Source organism: Theropithecus gelada, chromosome 16 (genome assembly GCF_003255815.1).
Source record: "Theropithecus gelada isolate Dixy chromosome 16, Tgel_1.0, whole genome shotgun sequence".
Classification (NCBI taxonomy): Eukaryota; Metazoa; Chordata; class Mammalia; order Primates; family Cercopithecidae; genus Theropithecus; species Theropithecus gelada.
Window position 1 is genome coordinate 14,230,111 of NC_037684.1, and position 21,895 is coordinate 14,252,005.

Sequence of the window (21,895 nt, forward strand, 5' to 3'; positions counted from 1 at the left end):
TGAATATTGACTGACTGAATGATTCATGGCTAGGAGTTAGTTTCAAGTAATAGAAATCCCAGCTGCAACTATTTAAAGCAGCATTCCCCAACCTTTTTGGCACCAGGGACCCGTTTTGTGGAAGACGATTTTTCCATGGACCATGAGGGATGGTTTCTGGATGAAACTGTTGGCAGTACAGTTAGTACATCAAGCATTAGTTAGATTCTCATCAGTAGCCTGCAACTTAGATCCCTCGCATACTCAGTTCACAATAGGGTTCGTGCTCCAATGAGAATCTAATGCCGCTGCTGATGTGACAGGAGGCGGAGCTCAGGTGGCCATGCTCGCTCCTGTTTGCTTGCCACTCACCTCCTGCTGTGCTGCCCTGTTCCTAACAGGCTGTGGACTGGTCCATGCCTAGAGGTTGAGAACACCTGATTTTTTTTTTTTTTTTTTTTTTGAGACAAAGTCATACTCTGTTGCCCAGGCTGGAGTGCAATCTCGGCTCTTGCAAGTCTGCCTCCCAGGTTCAAGCAATTCTCCTGTCTCAGCCTCCTGAGTAGCCGGGATTATAGGCATGCACCACCATACCCAGCTAATTTTGTATTTTGAGTAGAAACGGGGTTTCTCCATGTTGTTCAGGCTGGCCTCAAATTCCTGACCTCAGATGATCCGCCCACCTTGGCCTCCCACAGTGCTGGGATTACAGGCGTGAGCCACCACACCCGGCCAAGGACACCTGATTTAAAGGAAGAAAAAGGAATTTATTGACTTGTGGAACTATCAAAGAACAAAATTTCAACAAATCAAGTTTAAAGACCCTTTTGTTGGTAATTCATGAATTGGGCAGCATTTCTTCTATAAAATACAAAGGCACCCTGAGGAGCTGAGCAGAGGAGCTGGGCTTTACAGGCAGAAGAGGCAGAAGAAAGCAGAAACAAGGAATAAAAAGCAGTTTGGTTGTTTCAAAGTCACTTTTCTTATAGGATTAAAGCAGAAGGGACTTCCTTATCATGCTGGCCCAGGTTGATGGGGCCTCTTTGGATTGGTTGCTGTGAATCTTCCTTTTCTTTGGAAAACGGATCCACTTCTAAGTTCAGTTTGACTACGTAACAGCTAGCGTGAGTGACTCCATTCTGGTTTGATCTGATATGTTGGGGCCCAGTGCAGGAGCTCAGTCCAAACCAATGGCCTCACTGTAAGTTTTACTTAACAGAACTAAAAAGCCAAGGAATATACAGGCTTCAGGTATACCTGGAGTCGGGGCTCAAATGATGTTACCAGGACCACTGCTCTCCTGATGTCTCTGTTTTTCCTGCCTCTATTCTGGCTTTATTCTGAGGCATACTTTCATTTTATGGGAGGCAGATTGTAACCAGTAGTGGCAGGTGGTTTATGACCTTATAGAGCTACAGGCAGAAAAAGAGAAAGCTTTTCATTGCCATCAATATAAAGTTAAGTCCAAGCTGGGCTTGGTGGCTCACACCTGTAATCCCAACACTTTGGGAGACCAGGGCAGGTGGATCACTTGAGCCCAGGAGTTTGAGACCAGCCTGGGCAACATGGTGAAACTCTGTCTCTACAAAAATTAGCTGGGTAGGGGGGCGTGCACCTGTAGTCCCAGCTACTCAGGAGGCTGAGGCAGGAGGATCAATTGAGCCTGAAAGCTCCAGGCTGCAGTGAGCCATAATCACACCACTGTACTCCAGCCTGGGTGACAGAGCCAAGACCTTGTCTCAAAAATAAAATAAAATAAAACAATATAGCCGGGCGCGGTGGCTCAAGCCTGTAATCCCAGCACTTTGGGAGGCCGAGGTGGGCGGATCACGAGGTCAGGAGATCGAGACCATCCTGGCTAACCTGGTGAAACCCCGTCTCTACTAAAAAATACAAAAAACTGGCCGGGCGCGGTGGCTCAAGCCTGTAATCCCAGCACTTTGGGAGGCCGAGACGGGTGGATCACGAGGTCAGGAGATCGAGACCATCCTGGCTAACACAGTGAAACCCCGTCTCTACTAAAAATACAAAAACTTAGCTGGGCGAGGTGGCGGGCGCCTGTAGTCCCAGCTACTCGGGAGGCTGAGGCAGGAGAATGGCGTAAACCCGGGAGGCGGAGCTTGCAGTGAGCTGAGATCCGGCCACTGCACTCCAGCCTGGGCAGCAGAGCGAGACTCCGTATCAAAAAAAAAAAAAAACCAATATAAGTTAAGTCCTGGGCCCGACATGAATTGGCCTGAATTGTAACATGTCTCCTCTCCCCAAAACCCATCACTGTGGCTGGGAATGCCATGATCTGATTATCCAGGTGCCATGCACATGCCCCCTCCCAGAGCTGAGGGTGGAACCAACATGGCAGAATTCCATGGATGAAAACCATGATGCTGCCAGTTGACTAAAGTTTGATAGATGCTGAGTCAACAAATAATGAGTGTCCGTTAGATCACCTATTGCTCACATTAGGCAGTCTCTAGTCTCTAAAGTAGCCACACAGCAGAATCACAGTGGTACCAAAACCAAAGGAGAGCCCAGCCTAGCTGCTGGAATGGGAATCCACAGGAAAACTGCAGCCTGGCTTTGCTGAAACGGGTCAGCCACAGTGCATTTTCAGTGTTGGCAGTACAGCCTAAGGATGTGACAAGATCCTCACAAGGTGACTCACAGCCACATGACATTTCTAAATGTGAGGAGAAAAGCTGAATGTCCCGATTGTGGCCATCAACTTATTGCCTCTTTGAGGATAAAATAATTCCCAGCTTTGGTTTCCTCCTCAGGAAACTGCAACTGGTAATACCTACCTTGTGAGTTATTGCAAAGATTAAAGAGGGGATCATGAGAAAATAGTGTTATAGCGCCTGGAAGAGAACAGTCATCTAATAAAAGTTAGTTTCCTTTCCCCAGACTTAACTACTCTGCTCTATTTTAATATAATGTATGCGGGCCGGGCGCGGTGGCTCAAGCCTGTAATCCCAGCACTTTGGGAGGCCGAGATGGGCGGATCACGAGGTCAGGAGATCGAGACCATCCTGGCTAACACGGTGAAACCCCGTCTCTACTAAAAAAATACAAAAAAACTAGCCGGGCGAGGTGGCGAGCGCCTGTAGTCCCAGCTGCTCGGGAGGCTGAGGCAGGAGAATGGCGTGAACCCGGGAGGCGGAGCTTGCAGTGAGCTGAGATCCGGCCACTGCACTCCAGCCTGGGGCGACAGAGCAAGACTCCGTCTCAAAAAAAAAAAAAAAAAAAAAAAAATATAATGTATGCGAGTCACGTGTTTATGACATGCTAAACAGGCAACGGTTATAGGGCACTGACAAAGGGTTGGCCAATGGTCTAAGGACTTTATATTCAATAATCCATTTAATTTTTGGTTCCTCCCCACAAGTCTTTGGGGAAGAAAACATTATCCCCATTTTAGGAGATGTCCTGAAAGGTTGAATAACTCACCCACGGTCTCACAGCTAGTTCGTGGCAGAAATTATTTCAAACGCAGGCATTCTGACTGTAGGGCAGATGCTCTAAACCAGGACACCATACAGCCTCGTCCTGAGAACATCTATTTCTTCCACTCTGAGCTGTTTGTCTTATGTCTCCTGTCAAAGGACGCCACACAAACCAGCACTTAATAAATGTGTGAATTTTGCCCTGGCAGATGGTAGAGGAAGGAATAAAGATGCAGAGGGAAGTGGACACGTTGGAATAGATATTTTCTGTGAGGCCAGAAGACCTCCAGAGGATTATGCTACACACATAGGCCCAGAGCTTATGCTTCACTTGCCAAGGCCATCAGGAATACTCCAGGGAGCAGGTGCCAGCACCAGTGAGAAGTTCAGTGCTAGCAAGGGCTGTGGGTAGGAGATGCTGTCACAGAGCTTGGTTCATGGATAGCAATGAGCATGGTGGGCTCCTGAAGCAAGAGGCCAGGGGGCAGCACTTAACCTCTAGAAGCCAGAGGGTTGTAATTATAGTAATGACCAGCAAAGCAGAATGGCAGCCAAGGGAGCTTGATCCAAAGAGAGTTGTGGGGATAGTTCACAGAGTATGGTGTCCCAAAGGACAAAGTCAATGACCAGTCAATGGGGATGCTGCTTAATATGCACCATCAAAAGAAAGCAAGAATGAGGCTGGGTGCGGTGGCTCACGCCTATAATCACAGCACTTTGGGAGGCCAAGGCAGGCGGATTGCCTGAGGTCAGGAGTTTGAGACCAGCTTGGCCAACATGGTGAAACCCTGTCTCTACTAAAAATACAAAAATTAGCCGGGCATGGTGGCAGGCACCTGTAATCCCAGCTACTCGGAAGGCTGAGTCAGGAGAATTGCTTGAGTCCGGGAGGAGGAGGTTGCAGTGAGCCAAGATAGCGCCACTGCACTCCAGCCTGGGCAACAGAGTGAGACTCCGTCTTAAAAAATAATAATAATAAATAAATAAATAAATAAATAAATAAAAGCAAGAATGGAGGAGCAGGAGGCTGCAAGATGTTGCCCTAATGAAACGTCATGGTTGGGGAAACAGCAAGAGTTCCATTTGAACTATAAAATATGGCTCCTGCCCTGGCATTTTGAATTCTTCATGACCATGAATCAGCAGGTAAGAAGAGTTGCCATCTTGGCAAGGGTAATTTATCCTGATTAGCAGGAGGAGTTTGTGTTGCTATTATAAGTAGGGGCAATGAAGAATACGTAGAGAACTCATGCAGTCCACTTGGGTGCTTTATGATACTCCCTGGCCCAACTGGGAACATACTCATGGATGAGTACAGCAACCTCAGCTTGAGATAAGTATGGTTACCAGTGGTTTCATTCAAAAATGAAAGTTTTGTCACACCACCAGCAAGTCACTGAGACCACTAGAGATGGTAACTGAGGGAGAGTAAATTTGGAATGGATAGTGGAGAAGGGAGAGGATAAGTATCAGTTGCGATCCCAAGATCAACTGCTGTGACAAGGGGTATAGTTCATCCCACTGATCTGCCTCTTTTAAGTTTATCTGCAAGAAGAGAGGCACACTGGAACCCTGGAGGAGCTGTTCCCTAAATGGGACGGGAGTTGCATGGTGCACGGGGTGGACCGTGGTAGTTGTGAAGACACACCACTTGGCTCTCCGTTCAAGAAATAACTTCCATTCAGCTGCAAGGAGAGTGGTTAGTTGACAGCCTCCAACTGCAGCAGCTTCAGACCACCTCAGTTTTCAAGCTAAGGCCACACTCTTCCTGAACCGTCTCCAGATAATAACCAAACATAGTGGAAGTACTAGGGGCTGGCTATTTCTGGCCAAAGCGGGTATCTTCCAATCGGCAGTCTTTGCTCTGGTGTTTCCCATTGAGTTGGCCAACACTGTCAGGTGTGCATTGTATTCTGAGGTGCTCCTGTTCAATCCTGTTTCTTCCCCACTTTTTTTTTTTTTTTAATGAGACAGAGTTTCGCTTTTGTCGCCCAGGCTGGAGTGCAATGGCGCAATCTCAGCTCATTGCAACCTCTGCCTCTGAGATTCAAGTGATTCTCCTGCCTCAGCCTTCTGAGTAGCTGGGATTACAGGCATGTGCCACCATACCTGGCTAATTTTGTATTTTTAGTAGAGATAGGCTTTCACTATATTGGTCAGCCTGGTCTCGAACTCCCAACCTCAGGTGATTTGCCCACCTCGGCCTCCCAAAGTGCTGGGATTACAGAGTGAGCCACCGCGCCCAGACTCTTCCCCACCTTTTTTGTTTGTTTGTTTTTCACAAGTATCAGATTAATATCATGGCCCAAAGGCTTTATCTGTCCAAGCTGCTGATTCTCCCTTTTTTCTTTAACAGGCATTTCACCTGAATCAACTGTTTGTGTTCTTCACTCGGTCTCCTCACCTGCTTCCTGGAAGACCCAGCTGACACAGATGGTTACAAGAAATTATTTCCTCCCTATAAAACTTTAGGTAAATAAACTCTCTGAGCTTCACTTTTCTCCCTGTGGAAGGAGCATATTATTAACTCTCTCGCTGGGTAGTTGGGAGGCTTAAATATATAAATTTTAGATTTTTATGAGAATTAAATAAGGGAATGTGTGTGAGATGTTTTGCAAACAACCTTGCACATAGTAAATTCAATAACTTATTCAAATGGAAGAGATAAAGGCAGCCATGTGTGGGAACTTATTCGTTTTCTTTACTCCTGATGGATATGGCCGTTTGCCTAGCACTGGAGAAGCGTTATTTTTTTCCCCATTGCTATTAACATCTTTGCCTGCAGTGAGAAAAGAAGTAATGGTTATGCCAAACCAAGAAGATGAGAATAGACTTTAAGTACAAGCGATTGTAGTGGTTTTTTAAAATATATATATAGTATATAATATTAAAAATATATATATACATATATATTTGTTGATAATATTTAAAAATATATATACATATATATATACATTTTGAGATAGGGTCTTGCTCTGTCTCCCAGGCTGGATGGAGTGCAGTGGCATGACCACAGCTCACTGCAGCCTCAAGCTTCCGGGCTCAAGTGATCCTCCGAGGTTAGCCTCCCAAGTAGCTGGGACTACAAGTGCATGCTACCATGCCCAACTAGTTTTTAAATTTTTTTGCAAAGACGGGGCCTTGCTATGTTCCCAGGGCTGGTCTTGAACTCCTGGGCTCAAGTGATCCTCCTACTATGGCCTCCCAAAGTGCTGGGATTACAGGCATGAGCCACTGTGCTCAGTTATATATTTTTAAATGATATAATAATGACAATGAAAATTTCAGTTGGAGATTGAATTGTGATTATGTAACCAAATGATTTAAATCCGCAATGTTAAAACAGGAAGAACACTATATATTTTCCGTATCTGAAGACTCTATTACAAGATTGGGTAATTTATTCTTCTGCAATGAATTTTGATGTAGTATTCACAAGTCCATAACCAAGATATATTTTAGTTTTCAATAATATGTGGTTTCCTTTTTAAATCACAACGTTTCATTTGATTTCATTCTCATGTATAAAAATGTACACATCACTTTGGGCTAAGTTTTCGGCAAAGGTAGAAAGTGGAATACCATTAGGAACTTTATCCAAATGCTTCGAAGAGCATAGCTCAGCAAAAAAAAAAAAAATTCCCCATCTAGGGGCTATAAACTGCCTATGATAAGGTTTGTACTGAGTTTAAGTCACATCCGAAGTACATTTATGGTACAGGCATTTATTGAAGTATTTATTACTTCCTCTAGCAAGCCCTTTAGCTAGTGGAATTTTAAGACATGTAACCTGGAGGATTGACTTAATTATATTCTGTATTTGATTTTAATGGAGAAACTCATCATTACAGTGCATGAAACTATGAGACAGAAATAACCATCCTTTAGGAGAGAGGCTAAGTTTTTTATGTTTAATTTGGTAATTTTCTGACAGCCACACCATTTTCTGCACCTGTTGTTTAAAAAATTAATTTGGAAGAAATTTCCTTACTGTAGGTGGACAATTTGAAAATGAAAAATTCTTACCCTGTGAATTTCTCACCCAGAGCACTTTAACTTTTCCACCAAGCATGTCCCCCTCCCTTCAACTCAAATCAATGAATTAACAAGTTTGAATGCACATGCTCTTCCTGAAAAAAAAAAAAAAAAGATTTTTTTTTTTTTGTTATCTCTGTTGGTCTTGCCAATTAGAATAAGAAGACTGCTCTTTCTGTTTCTTAGAATATCATCCTAAATTTCTGTTTCAACCACTGTCCTAATAACTTCCCTGAATGATCAGTTGGATATAAAATCATAAAGACATACCTGGTTTGGAATAATAACCACATTTCCCCGACTCTTCTACTTTAAAAAGACGTTAGACCTTAACATCATATAATCCACATATTCCATACCTAGTCATTAGTTGCTATTCACAAAAGTAAAGTCATGTCACTCATGTAATATTTCTTTCTGTTCCACTGCTCCTGCCTGCAAGTGTTTAGAAGCTCTTCCTATCCCTGTCCTTGCTTCCAACATTGCACACATTTTCTTCTCGTGCTTAAAAATAAATGTCAGGTTCTTGATCTTTTGTTAAAGATTCATTGCCAAAGATGGTTTCACAGCAGGAGCCTTCCTAGGGAGAGAGTTGGCTCACATTCCTGCTAAGAATGTAACCTGGGAATGATGGAAAAATAATTATAATCAATGTCAGGGAGCATATGGGTTTCTACCGAGAAGCCTGCCAAGTAGGACCTGCACTAATCCTTTCCATCCATTATCAGCCAGTTGACTCTAACAGACAAATTCCTCATATTTGGATAAATGAAAGTCCAAATCTCACACATATTTCTCCCACATCTGAGAGGTTTCTGATTGAAACCAGTGAATGCCTTGCATTTCTGAAGGTTAGTTTCCATAAAACTACATTATTGTGTTTTCTTGTCTGTAAATGTGGGATTGCCTTATTTCTACTGCATCCTTTAATGTGGGTGACCCTCTAAGGTCAGTACACACATAGTGAAAGACATGAGGCCATTCTAATATGTACATTGAAAAGAACCACATTTTAAAAGCTTTGTAGGGTGATGTGTGTTTCGGCTGGATACACCCCAACAGTATGTGTCGTGTTTTTAAAAGAGGAATTATGCTGAGTTAATTAAGTGGAAGCAGAAACACCTGGTGCATATCATTATGGAATAAGGCTCTGGGTGATTTAATTAAGATCTTTATGGTTACCAAGTGGCTTTCCAAGTATTTTTCCACTGAACTTATATTTTACTTTACCTTCCACCCTGCTTCTCTTCAGATATATGCCAGGTGGTATATAGTTCTTTCTTTTTTTTTTTTTTTTGGTGAGACAGTCTAGCTCTGTTGGCCAGGCTGGAGTGCAGTAGTGTGATCTCGGCTCACTGCAACTCCTGCCTCTCAGGTTCAAGCGATTCTCATGCCTCAGCTTCCCAAGGAGCTGGGATTACAGGCACATGCCACCAAGCCAAGCTAATTTTTGTATTTTTAGTACAGACAGGGTTTCACCATGTTGTCCAGGCTAGTCTGGAACTCCTGGCCTCAAGTGATCCACCCATCTTGGCCTCCCAAAGTGCTGGGACTACAGGCGTGAGCCACTGTGCCTGGCCAGTATATAGTTCCTTTTAGGAGAGAATTTTCTCTCTGTAGAATCTCTGAATACGGGAAACCAGACATGAATTTGAATTCTCCTTATAAGCCTCTGTGATTCAAGGATTAGAGCAACTTGCCTCTTTTCTATATAGCGGAAAGATAAAATTCAGTCCATCCTAAACCAACATTCTTTTATTTTCTAAGCATCAATAAATCAATAAACACAATAAATATATTGTATGCCTTCTTGTTAAAAAAATGCAGAGTAGACAAAGCGGGGCATTCTAATTTAGAGTAGATGATTCTTCCAATATTTAGAACACTTCCAGCAAGGAGAAAAATGAACTGGAAATGAGGTTGCTGTTTGCTAGTATGGAACCCCATTCATAGATCTAGCACTCAACACAGACACAATAAATTGGGCAGTGGCCTCTCAGTCCTCTCTGCTCCAGTGGAAATATTCAGTATGGCTGTCCAGCTCTCAAGTCATATGCTAAAACAAAGATTTTAAAAGATGAGTTGTATATTGATATTGTGATGCCACTCCGCCATATAACTTGGCCCCAGATCCCACTGCTAAAGTTGTAAAAATGAAATGATTTTTGGCTGGGAACAGTGGTCGCACCTGTAATCCCAGAACTTTGGGAGGCGGAGGCAGGTGGATCACTTGAGCCCAGGAGTTTGAGACCAACCTGGGCAACACGGTGAAACCCTATATCTATTTAAAAGAAAAGAAAAAAAAAAAAAAAAGAGGCTGGGCTCAGTGGCTGAAATCTGTAATCCCAGCACTTTGGGAGGCTGAGACAGGTGGATCACTTGAGCCCAGGAGTTTGAGACCAGCCTGGCCAACATAGTGAAACCCCTCTCTACTAAAAATATAAAAATTAGCTGGGTGTGGTGCTGCGTGCCTATAGTCCCAGCTACTCGGGAGGCTGAGGCAGGAGAATCGCTTGAACCTGGGAGGCAGAGGTTACAGTGAGCTGAAATCATACCACTGCACTCCAGCCTGGTGACAGAGTGAGACTCTGTCTCAAAAAAAAAACAAAAAAAGAGCCAGGTATGGTGGTGCATGCCTATAATCCCAGCTGCTCGGGATGCTAAGGCAGGAGAATCGCTTGAACCCAGGAGGCAAAGGTTGCAGTCAGCCGAGATCGTGCCATTGCACTCCAGCCTGGGCAACAAAGCAAGACTCCATCTCAAAATAATAATAATAATAATAATAATAATAATAATAATAAAAAGAAAAGAAAGAAAGAAAACAAATCATCGACCCCAATGCTGCATTATCAGCTTTCAGGAAGACTTGTATTTTACTTCTTATTCACCCCCACTCCCACCTCACCAGCATGTATCTGTAAAACCTATGAAAACTTCAAGGTGACCAATACCCCTAAAATACGCCTGGGTGCAATTCTGTATTTGTAGAGTAAAATGAGTCAGATATGGACATCCTCACACAGCAACTGATCAGAGGAGGATGAAAACCAGAACTCAAAGACTTAAAGCATTTTCAACTGAGAAAAAAAATTCTAGCTATATCTCTGCAACTGGTTTGACAGAACCTAGAAATCAAATTTGGCAAATACTGGTCCCATGTATTTTGTGAGGATACTATTTATATCATCAAAAGACTCCATAGTTTGTTTGATGTGGTGGCCAAATAAGATTATAGAAGTTTTCTTTTTCTTGAGTAGGCTGTACTGTGCTTATTAATAATAAAAACACTTCACCCCCTTGTTCAGTATAAAGGCAGGCTCTAATGCCCTAGTGAATTGTGTCGTCAGGTTTATTAGTAAGTTGTTTATTTAGAAATCAAAATTCTATAAACCCAGTGGTATAAATGGTAGTTAAATTCCAAGCATAAGTCCCAAATCAGATTGACTTCTAAGTCATGGGAGCAAAACCAAGGCTGAGTTCCAGCTGCTGGGAGTGAACACCTGTGCCAGTTCTTCTCCATTTATCACCTGCTCAGTGCTCTGGAAGGCCAGCTTCCTACAGACTGATTTGTTCACCTGGGCTTCCTTGCTGGCTGGCTTTCAGTTGGCTTCAGTCAAGAAGGGGCACAGACTAGAAATAGGAGACGAGATAAGGTGGGGTATTTCTTTTTTTTTTTAATTTTGTATTTATTTATTTATTTATTTTATTTTATTTTTTTTGAGACGGGTCTCGCTCTGTCGCCCAGGCTGGAGTGCAGTGGCCGGATCTCGGCTCACTGCAAGCTCCGCCTCCCGGGTTCACGCCATTCTCCTGCCTCAGCCTCCCGAGTAGCTGGGACTACAGGTGCCCGCCACCTCGCCCGGCTAGTTTTTTGTATTTTTTAGTAGAGATGGGGTTTCACCGTGTTAGCCGGGATGGTCTCGATCTCCTGACCTCGTGATCCACCCATCTCGGCCTCCCAAAGTGCTGGGATTACAGGCTTGAGCCACCGCGCCCGGCCTAGGTGGGGTACTTCTTCATCTGTTCCTCTCCTGCTTAACTGCCAGCAACCTGGCAATGGCTGTGTCCCTCCAAGACTACATTTCTAGGTGGGAAGCCTCTTCCACAGCCCCAGCTCTTACTGGGCTCTGGGAATATGGTTCCCTGCCTTTGGCCCCCAGTCTTGGAGGTATAACAACTCCTTGCTCTTGCTCCTCTCAGGTATCTGAACATCCTGTGTTGGTTTTCTTTCTTTTTTTTATTTTTTTATTTTTTTTATTTTTTTGAGATGGAGTCTTGCTCTGTCGCCCAGGCTGGAGTGCAGTGGCCGGATCTCAGCTCACTGCAAGCTCCGCCTCCCGGGTCTACATCATTCTCCTGCCTCAGCCTCCCGAGCAGCTGGGACTACAGGCACCTGCCACCTCGCCTGGCTAGTTTTTTGTATTTTTTTAGTAGAGACAGGGTTTCGCCGTGTTAGCCAGGCTGGTCTCGATCTCCTGACCTCGTGATCTGCCTGTCTCGGCCTCCCAAAGTGCTGGGATTACAGGCTTGAGCCACCGTGCCCAGCCGTGTTGGTTTTCTTAACCCTGTCCTTGCCTCAGAGAATAATCTCTTCATTACAGTTTCTTCATTTGTGCCATCTCAGGAGAATTTCATTCATCAAGATCCTGACCAGCTGGGCGTGGTGGCTCACACCTATAATTCCAGCACTTTGGGAGGCTGAGATGAGGAGTTTGAGACCAGCCTGGCCAACATGGTGAAACCCCGTCTCTATTAAAAATACAAAAATTAGCTGGGCGTCGTGGCTTGAGCCTGTAATCTCAGCTACTCGAGAGGCTGAGGCAGGAGAATCACTTGAACCTGGGAGGTGGAGTTTGCAGTGAGCCGAGATAGCGCCACTGCACTCCAGCTTGGGTGACAGAGTGAGACTCCATCTTAAAAAAAAAAAAAAAAAAAAAAAGGCCCTGACCAAGAGAGTGAAGGAGGAAAAAGAGGAAAAAAATATTTCATGTTTCTTTCCTGAGTGCAGGAATCCCTGGTGGAATTTCAGACAGGATAATTCATGGATCTAACAGGTATTAATCATGTTCCTCTTATATGCTATTCATAATGAATAAAGTAGATCTACTTCCTGCCCTCAACAATAAACACACACATGAATAACCAAAATAGGTACATGTTTTGGAAAATCTTATGTAGGAAATAAACAGGGTGCACTGACAGAGAATCACTCATGGGGGAGAGCAGTTTTGGATAGGGTGGTCAGGGAAGGCCTCGCTGAGGAGGTGCCATTTAACTGAGACCTCAGGGTTGAGAAGGAAACAGCCACCGTACAAAGATCAGGCAAAGCACAGGGAACATGTGTTCCAGGCAGAAGGAGCTGAAGGTGTAAAGGCTTGGAGGTGGGAAAAGAGCTTTGTGGGAAAACCAGGACGTATGGCAGCTGTTTGACTTTGGAGGAAACAAAAGACATATTTGCACGCCACATGGAGAGTGGAAGGAATACAAATGTGACTGGAGGAGGGGCCAGGTGGAGAGTGGGAGAGACGAAGCTGGACAGGAGCTCAGAGAACGCAGGGCAGGCCCTGTAGGCCAAGGTGAAGACGATGGTTTTTATTCCAAGTATAGTGGGAAGCCAAGAAGAGTTTTAAAGAGCAGAGTCATACAATCTGGTTTATCTTTTTAGAAGATCGCGCTTGCTGCTCTGTGAAGAAGGACTGGGCGAAAAACAAATAGAATCAGGGAGAACAGTCCGAGGGTGATCAAAATAATCCAGACGGAAGACGACTACGTTTTAGTCTGAAGTGGTGGGAGTGGTGATGGAGAAGAGCAGACGTCTGCGAGTTTTATTTTGGAGACAGAGCCACAGGACTTGGTAAGGATTGGGCATGCGGGGAGGCAAGGGGAAGGGAAGAATCAGGGAAGCCTCCCAGGTTGCTGACTTGGGCCTCTGTCTGGAGGGTGAAGCTGTTTATGGAGAGGAGGAAGACTAGGGGAGGAATAAGGATGGAAAGATTTTTAAGATGAAGATGTCCACGAGACATCCAGGGAAATATCAAGCCGGCAGATGGCTGCCTGAACCTGGAGCCCAGTTGACAAGTTTGAGCTGGAGGATCTTTTTTTCTAATCTGTTAGTGGTCAAGTAGGCATCTCAGGTCAACCCGGCTTATGCCAAAAGAGACCTCCATGAGGTCTGTATGAACCTGTTAAAACTCTATTCGGGGCTTAGACATGAAGCCCCACTTAGTAAAAAGCATCCCTATACCCTGCTTTGTCATAAGTGCACATATTTTCTTTGAAGAAAAGGATTGCTAGTCAAAAACAAGATTTGAGAATTCCTAGGTCCCTGACTAAATACTGTCGTAATCTTGCCCCTCGAGTTCCAATTTTAACATGACTTCATGGTATATTTAAAGAGCAAGCCCCAGAGTCCAGTTGGAGTGACAGACAATAATGTCCTCATGGGGAGACATAGGCCCATAGTAAGAGATAAGGTTCCAAAGCTTTTCCTTCTGGCTGTCATGGCAACAGCAGCAAGAGCTCTGGAGGTGGGAAGGAGGACAAGGAGGAGAGAGGAGCAACCAGAAGCTGTGGTGGCTGTTAGTCTGCAGAGAATAATTCAAGACAGATATTTGCAAGCTGCATGGAGCACAAGCCCTGTACATCCAGGTTAGTTGTAAGTATACAGTTTGTAAGTGGACAATTTGTTCATTTTAAGAACCAGAGATACACATAAAAGCTTTGTCAGACTAGGGGGCTAGGAGTACATCATACATCTGTTTTATCCCTTGTACTCAGTGTACTGCCTGGGGCTCCATGTACTTGAATAAATGAACAAATGAGGTCTCAAAAGAAGAGTCACTACCCTGCTTATTTCATATGGGTTCAAAAGTTGCCAGGTGGATAGAGACTTTGGATAAAGATTTTAGTTTACATCAGAACCATATGCATATGGTGGTCAGTGATTACAGAGTGACAAGCCTGAAAAGAAAACTAGCCCCCAAGCCAAAAGCCCGACTTGGTCGGGGGTGGGACGCAGGTCTCGTTCTCCGACACTGAAGCTGAAATTATTTACTAACCATGGATAAGTTACATAATTGTATACTTCCCATCAGGATCCAGTTTATGATAGATTTTGGACTACTTTTTTTTTTTTTTTTTTTTTGAGACAGAATCTCGCTCTGTTGCTCAGGCTGTAGTGCAGTGGGGTGATCTTGTCTCACTGCAACCTCCGCCTCCCAGGTTCAAGTGATTCTCCTACCTCAGCCTCCCAAGTAGCTGGGACTACAGGCGTGTGCCACTATGCCCCGCTACTTTATTATTATTATTATTTTTAATAGAGATGGGGTTTCACCATATTGGCCAGGCTGGTCTCAAACTCGCGGCCTCATGTGATCCTACTGCCTCGGACTCCCAAAGTGCTGGGATTACAGGTGTGAGCCGACACGCCCGGCCTGGACTAGATTCTTGAGGTGATTAAATATCATCTATAACTGGGAATGTAACAAAGGCTGTGGAAGTAAGGAAAGGTGATGGTGTGATAAAAGAATACAGACAAAAGGGCATGGATTCCTGCCTACCCTAAAAACAAGGAGACTTGAGGAGTTAAACTTTGTTCAAGAGAGTTTAGTATACCTGATGCTCACAAATATCCAGATATTTGAAAAAGAAAATCCCCAGTGCTGTGGACCCTTGGAGAGCCTATGTCAAATATCCCTCAAGACCTTTCATGTGTCTTTGCTCTAATTCTGTACTCACCAAGCAATCAATATTTTCATCACTAATTCTGTTTCTTTATATGCTGACAAGGATACCCTGAATAAAAAACATGCATATCTGATAATAGGAAAAGTACATTCCCCTCTCCTAATTGCACTGATAATAAAATTCAGACACCTGATTATCAAGGTCTTCCAGCCCTCCTGATTTGCCTCTGATGACCTCTGTGATCTCAGCTGCTGTCACTCTTCCCTGTGGCACTAGGCCCTAGTCACCATGGCCTTCTTTCCATTCCTGCAATACCATAGACATCGCGCTCGGTCTTCCCCTTCCAGTTTCACCTGCCAGCCCTGCTCTTCCCCGATATTCTCATGCTTGGTTACCTCTTACCTGCCCATCAGATCTTAGTTCAAATGTCACCTCCTCAGAGAGATCTCTGTGCCCATTGTTGCAACCTTTCCCCATTTTACCTCCCCTAATGGTCACTTTCTATCCCTTAGCCTGTTTTCTGTTTCACTAAATAATATCTTATTTGTGTACTTCCTTATTATCTGATTCTCTCCATTGGAATACAAGTCCAACGCCACTGTAGCCCCAGCACTTGGCAAAGACTCAAGACTCAACAAGCATTTGTTTAATGAATGGAATGTGGGAAAGAATAAAATATGAGCTGCTATAGATGAGAGAGAGGAGATACAAATAGGGACCACATATGAGGTAAACAGAACCTTCCCATGCTCCCATACTGTGACTTTTATAACGCACCACTCATTGCTAATACAGCTCATGCATGTAGCTTGTCTGTCTGTGTATGTCCCTTTACCCCTACCCTACTTTATTATTATTATTATTATTATTCTTTTGATAGAGACAAGGTCTCACTCTGCCAACCAGGCTTGAGTACAATGACATGATCATAGCTCACCGCAGCCTCAAACTCCTGGGCTCAAAGGATCCTCCTGCCTTGGCCTCCCAAGTAGCTGGGACTTCCAGCGTGCACCACCATGCCTCGCTAATTTTTAAATTTGTTGTTGAGATGGGGTCTCACTATGTTGCCCAGGCTAGTCTCAAATGCCTGGCCTCAAGTGATCCTCCTACCTTAGCCTCCCAAAGTGTTGGGATTACCGTGAGCCACTGTACCTGGTTCTACTTCACTTTAGACTGTGAACAACTGGAGGACAAGGACCATCTTGTTCATGTTGGCATCCCCATGGCCAAATAAATGTCTGTGGCACCCTTTAATGCCCCTCTGATGGAAATGGGAAGTTCAGAGACAATTTTGAGGTTTCCTACTGGGTGAGCTTGGCTTAACTGGCTGGGTGAGAGCCTGCCAGAATGAGCAGTTTTTATAAGACGAAAGAAAAAAGATGTGCGTGGGTAGTGATAGCACCAAAAGATAGCTTTGGGTGGGTCCGTTAGCCCTTCCTCCTCTGTAATCTCCATCAGCATCCTCCAGATCTAAAAAGATTCCAGGGAATTGCCTCAAGCTTCCCCCATTGTGCTGCCCTGATTGCCCCCAGATTGCTGCCCTGAGCTTTTCCTGGCTAAAAATACCATAGCCTCACCTACCACCAGGGATAGGGTTAAAAACATAAAAATAAAAATAAAGAAGGAAATGCCAGAGCCATCCCTGTACATAAAAGTTAGACAAGGCTGTGTGCGGTAGCTCACACCTGTAATCCCAACACTTTGGAAGGCCAAGGTGGGAGGATCACGAGGTCAGGAGTTCGAGACAAGCCTGGCCAACATGGTGAAACCTCATCTCTACTAAAAATACAAAAAAAAAAAAAAAAAAAAAAAAAAAAAAAAAAAAAAAAAAAAAAAGCCAGGCATGGTGGCATGCGCCTATAATCCCAGCTACTCAGGAGGCTGAGGCAGGAGAATTGCTTGTACCCGGGCGGTGAGGTTGCAGTGAGCTGAGATCACACCATTGCACTCCAGCCTGGGTGACAGAGTGAGACTCTGTCTCAAAAAAAAAAAAAAAAAAAGAAACAGCTCTCACTTGACCAAAGTCCAGAAACGGACTTAAGAAGACAGGCCAGCTGAAAACAAGGGTGCACAAAAGAGCACCAGTGAGAACCAGCATTCAACAAGGAGTGACTGGAAAGAACTGTTTAACGTTTCAAACATTGCCAGCTGAGTAACATGAGAGCGAACTCGTTATTTAGCTCAACTATATATAGTTTGCATCCTGGAATCCACTCATACTCATACTATATATAGGAGAGTTTTATGCGTGCACTTGAATTGATTGTGTGTGCTGGACTGGACTGAAGTGTTCCTGTGGTGCCAGAAATGAAGAGAAAATGGAAATCTTCCATGGGCCTATGGGTATGTTCATTACCACTGTTGCCATTTTCACAAACGTGTGACGGTGGCAGAAAGCTAATTGAGACCAGCCATGGAACAACAGGGCAGAAACTGGCTAAGAATACTTTGGTTTGAGAATTTCTCTTGGAAAGATGCCTCCTTTCCATCTATTCCTTGTGGAGTATTTAAAGACTGCCTATGGTCATTGATCAGAAATAATACATATTAAAAGAAAGTTTCAAGGTCTAAATAATACCGAGGTGTTATACCAAAAAAAAAAAAAAAAAAAAACCACAAAAATAATTTATTGTCTGGTCTAACTCAACAAAACAGTTCTATCAAACTACTCATCATTCCCTGGCTCCTAAACTTCAGTTTTTGGAATATAAGCACTTTTCATGAACTTCTGCTTTTTCTTGATTAGAACAGCAATTTTTCTGACCTGCTTTGAAAAGTACAGTGTACTCTGGATAGCCCATTTCAGGCCAAAAAAATCCCTTATTTTAGATCAGGAGTCTCAAATCTCTTTTGAAAAGCTGCTTTTTTAGGTCGGGCGCAGTGGCTCATGACTGTAATCCCAGCACTTTGAGAGACTGAGGCGGGTGGATTACTTAAGGCCAGGGGTTCGAGACCAGCTTGGCCAACATGGTGAAACCCCCATCTCTACAAAAAATGCAAAAATTAAGCAGGCATGGTGGCTCATGCCTGTAGTCCCAGCTACTTGGGAGGCTGAGGCAGGAGGATCACTTGAGCCTGTGATGCAAAGGTTGCAGTGAGCCAAGATGGTCCATTGCACTCCAGCTTGAGAACATGGTAGTGTTTTTTGGTTGTTTTTTGTTTTGTTTTGTTTTGTTTTTGCGATGGAGTCTCACTCTATCGCCCAGGCTGGAGTGTAGTGGCTGCAATCTCGGCTCACTGCAACCTCTGCCTCCTGGGTTCAAGCGATTCTCTTGCCTCAGCCTCCTGAGTAGCTGGAATTACAGGCACCCGTCACCATGCCTGACTAATTTTTGCATTTTTAGTAGAGATAGGGTTTTGCCCTGTTGGCCAGGGTGGTTTCGATCTCCTGACCTCAGGTGATCCGCCAGCCTTGGCCTCTGAAAGTGCTGGGATTACAGGCGTGAGCGACCATGCCCAGCCAAGAGTAGTGTTTTTACTGTCCAATATCTAACATCCCTTCCTGACAATATACCCCAGTTTCACTTTTCTACCTATGCACTTCAAATGAAGCACTTCACTCCTGTACCCACAGTGGGGCACGTAACCCAGACTAGGCCAATGATGGCATGCTCTGTTTGGCGACAGTGATTGATGAGATGGGCAAAGGATTCAAACTGGGCCAATCAAAGCCCGTAAGACTCAATTCTGGAACTTTTATGGAAGCTATTAGAGGAAAAGTGGATCTTTCTTCTGTAATTGGTTGTCGTAATGTTGATAGCCTGTAGCTGCTGGTGACCACTGGCAGGGTCTGAGAACAGAACCAACTCTGAGGAAGCAGAGCTGTGGACTGGATCCTAGTGTTCTCTAGCTTAATTCCTGAGTCAAGCTGTGCCTGAAGGTCTAGGCCTGGACTTTTCAGTTTACCTCAATCAATTCCCTTTCTTTGCTTAATCAGTTAGGGTTGAGTTTTCTGACACCTGCATCAGATGCACGTGGAGCTTGCAGGAAAATGTGGTGCTTGAGGAGGAGAGGATTCACTGGGTTGAGAATTCATGGAGCCGGTGGGAGCAATTGGCATGAGGGTCTACCAGGAAAGGCCTAGAGATAGCTCTATGGATCTCAGTCTACTGATTGAAGATCCTGATCTTCCAAGTAATTTTTATTTTAATTGTGTGTTTCATGATTCAAAAATCAAAACTAAATAGGAAGGTATACACAAATAGGTTCCATTCCTTCCTTTGCCCCTCTTTCCTCCATGGGTAACAATTCTTGTTTTTTGGTCTATTCTTCAGTGTTTCTTTATGCATCTACACTCAAATATGAATATATTTTTAAAAGATACTATGCTTTGCTCTGTTCTACATGCATTTTGTTTCTTCAATATATGTTCATTCAAAGAGTATCCTTCCTTGAAACTCTATAGTGCCTTTGAATATTCCTGGTCACCTGCCACATAATACTTCAGGTGGCTCAGAGCCTCATCTATCAAGCCCTACCACTTCTCTGCTCTGTTACCCTAGAGACACCTTGGTTTAATACTGGAGAATCCTATTTCACTGGTGTCACAGAATTACAATCAAGCAGCTAAAATATGGATGTGACTGTAAGTTAAAAAAAGAGAAACACATTTAGAAAGTCTAATATGAATAATACTAACAAATAGAGACTATTACAAGGGGAAGGGAATTGCTACAAAAATTAAAAAGCTATGAAAAAAATCTAAATTTTTGGCCAAAGAGAGATTAACATTGACAGACAGGTACATTGGCAAATATCCCAGAAAGAAGAGTACTATATTAATTGCCACCAAATGATCTATGATTTTGAATTCAGTCAAAATTCAGTCCTCTTAGTTGGGCAAAAATCCCTGATCAAAGCAATGCACTGACCCACATGCTTTTAACATTCACAGATGTCTTACTGACCCTTTCAACAGACTGACTTAAACAGGGCTTAGATCCGGCCTGACAGCCTTGGAACTGAAAACGCAGGATAATTCACTTAGGGCAATGTGAAAGAGAACATTTCAAACTGAGCCTACACGGTGGAAGATCTAAAATTAGTCTTTTTCTTAAAAGTTATATTCAGCCTTTAGTATGCGAGAAAATATCTAAAAATAGGAATTTCAGTGAAACGATGGAGTGAAAATGAAAGGTAATCTACAGATACACGTAAGATTCACTGCAGACAGACTTGATAATTCACCCTATTCTGTTAGGCATTTGGCATTTGGATGGACTGAGCCCAGTGCTTGGCATGGCCTGGTTGCTGATTACGTCTTTGTGGGTGAATGAACGCACGAATGTCTCTGCATATTTTCCCGTAATACGTAGGGGCAAACCACCATCTGTAGATGATAACTTCGTGTGTTTGGGTTCTTATGCAAGGGCTTCTTAGCTGTATTTGATAGGAAAAAACTATTGTAAGAAAAGGAAATTGCCATTGGATCTCATTTTTCTGGCCACTTTTTTTTCTTGTATTACAAAACTGTGTATTGATACACCTAGGAGAAGTTGATGTTTTCTCTGGATTTGGTTAGATTTTAAATGAGTTACATAAACATATTTCTATTTTTATGGTCTCATGCAGGTCTTAATTAGAAGTAAATGAGTCAGGGATTATGTTCTTTTATCCTATAATAAATTAGTGTTTATTTTTTCCTTTCCTTTTGATCTTCTGAAATTCTAACTAGGGAGTTAGAAGACTCAGGAGAAAAACATTTTTAAATTTTTAGATAAATATATTTGCCATTTGTGTTTTACCAAGCTACAAAACCCAAGGAATAAATAAAAACGCAAAGCAGACATTTTCAAAGAAAATAAGCCTTATAACAATATATTGCAGTTTCTGTAAATCATAGCCTTAAAAATTACGGTTAAAGTTTTATCTTTTTGGTCTGAAAAATGAAATACTTGTTTGTTGTACAGATGATACTGTGAATGCATTTCCAGATGCTAGGATCTTGGGAACAATTGTGGAACATACTTTATTATATAATATGTGCTATTTTTAATTAAGATATGTGGTTTATGGTATTGCCAAATTGCAATAACTTTATTTTGGGTGCAATAAGGCAATCAAATAACATGCATTTTGGAGCTAATGCTATTATTCTAAGAAAGCACATTTACAAGGGTTAATTCAGCATTATTCCAGTCATAAATCCGTAGACTCAAAATGTGATTTAGCTCATGGATTTACACTTGTAAAATAAGCAAGGTTTTAATTAAAAGTCAATAGATTATGTCTAAGCATCAATGAATTTTTTGCCTTCGGGCATAAACCATTTCTATATTAGGTAGCCTAATAGAAAACACTTTACTTTCAAGGTTTTATTTCTTCACCAACACACCATGTGTGAAACAATCCATTCTTGGCACAATATATTATACAATGTAGCTTGATTATTTACATATGTTTCTGCCATTTACAAAACCCATACTGTCCTCAGAAGGTAGTACAGAGTATATTAGGCTACAGACTACAAACAACAGAAAAATAAGTTGGTCCACAATTTGAATAGACTAAAATGTGTAACCAAGGAACAATGGAGACACTCCTTGTTTGTGGCTTTTTTAGAATGTAGTAAACAACTGTCTTTCAGGATGGGCCACCAACCAAAAATTGTAACAAAACAAAATCTTAAGGAAGCCTTGCAGAAGAGAAACTAGTGCATTAGATGAGCAATCCAAAGAGAAAAAATAGAGACAATGAAATGTGCAAGAAGGTTTGGCCATGAGAAATCAGAACTTTATGTGTACTTAACTAATCCA

The 21,895-nt window shown here is 43.0% G+C and overlaps 1 long non-coding RNA gene across 1 annotated transcript in view; it reads left to right on the forward strand.

Moving 5' to 3' along the window:
* The window catches only part of LOC112610065, a 97,964-nt gene that overhangs the window by 17,842 nt on the left and 58,227 nt on the right, over positions 1-21,895 (forward strand). Inside the window, exon 2 of the long non-coding RNA XR_003116273.1 lies at positions 5,776-5,891. This is a non-coding gene — a long non-coding RNA (uncharacterized LOC112610065). The remainder of the gene's footprint in view (positions 1-5,775; positions 5,892-21,895) is intronic.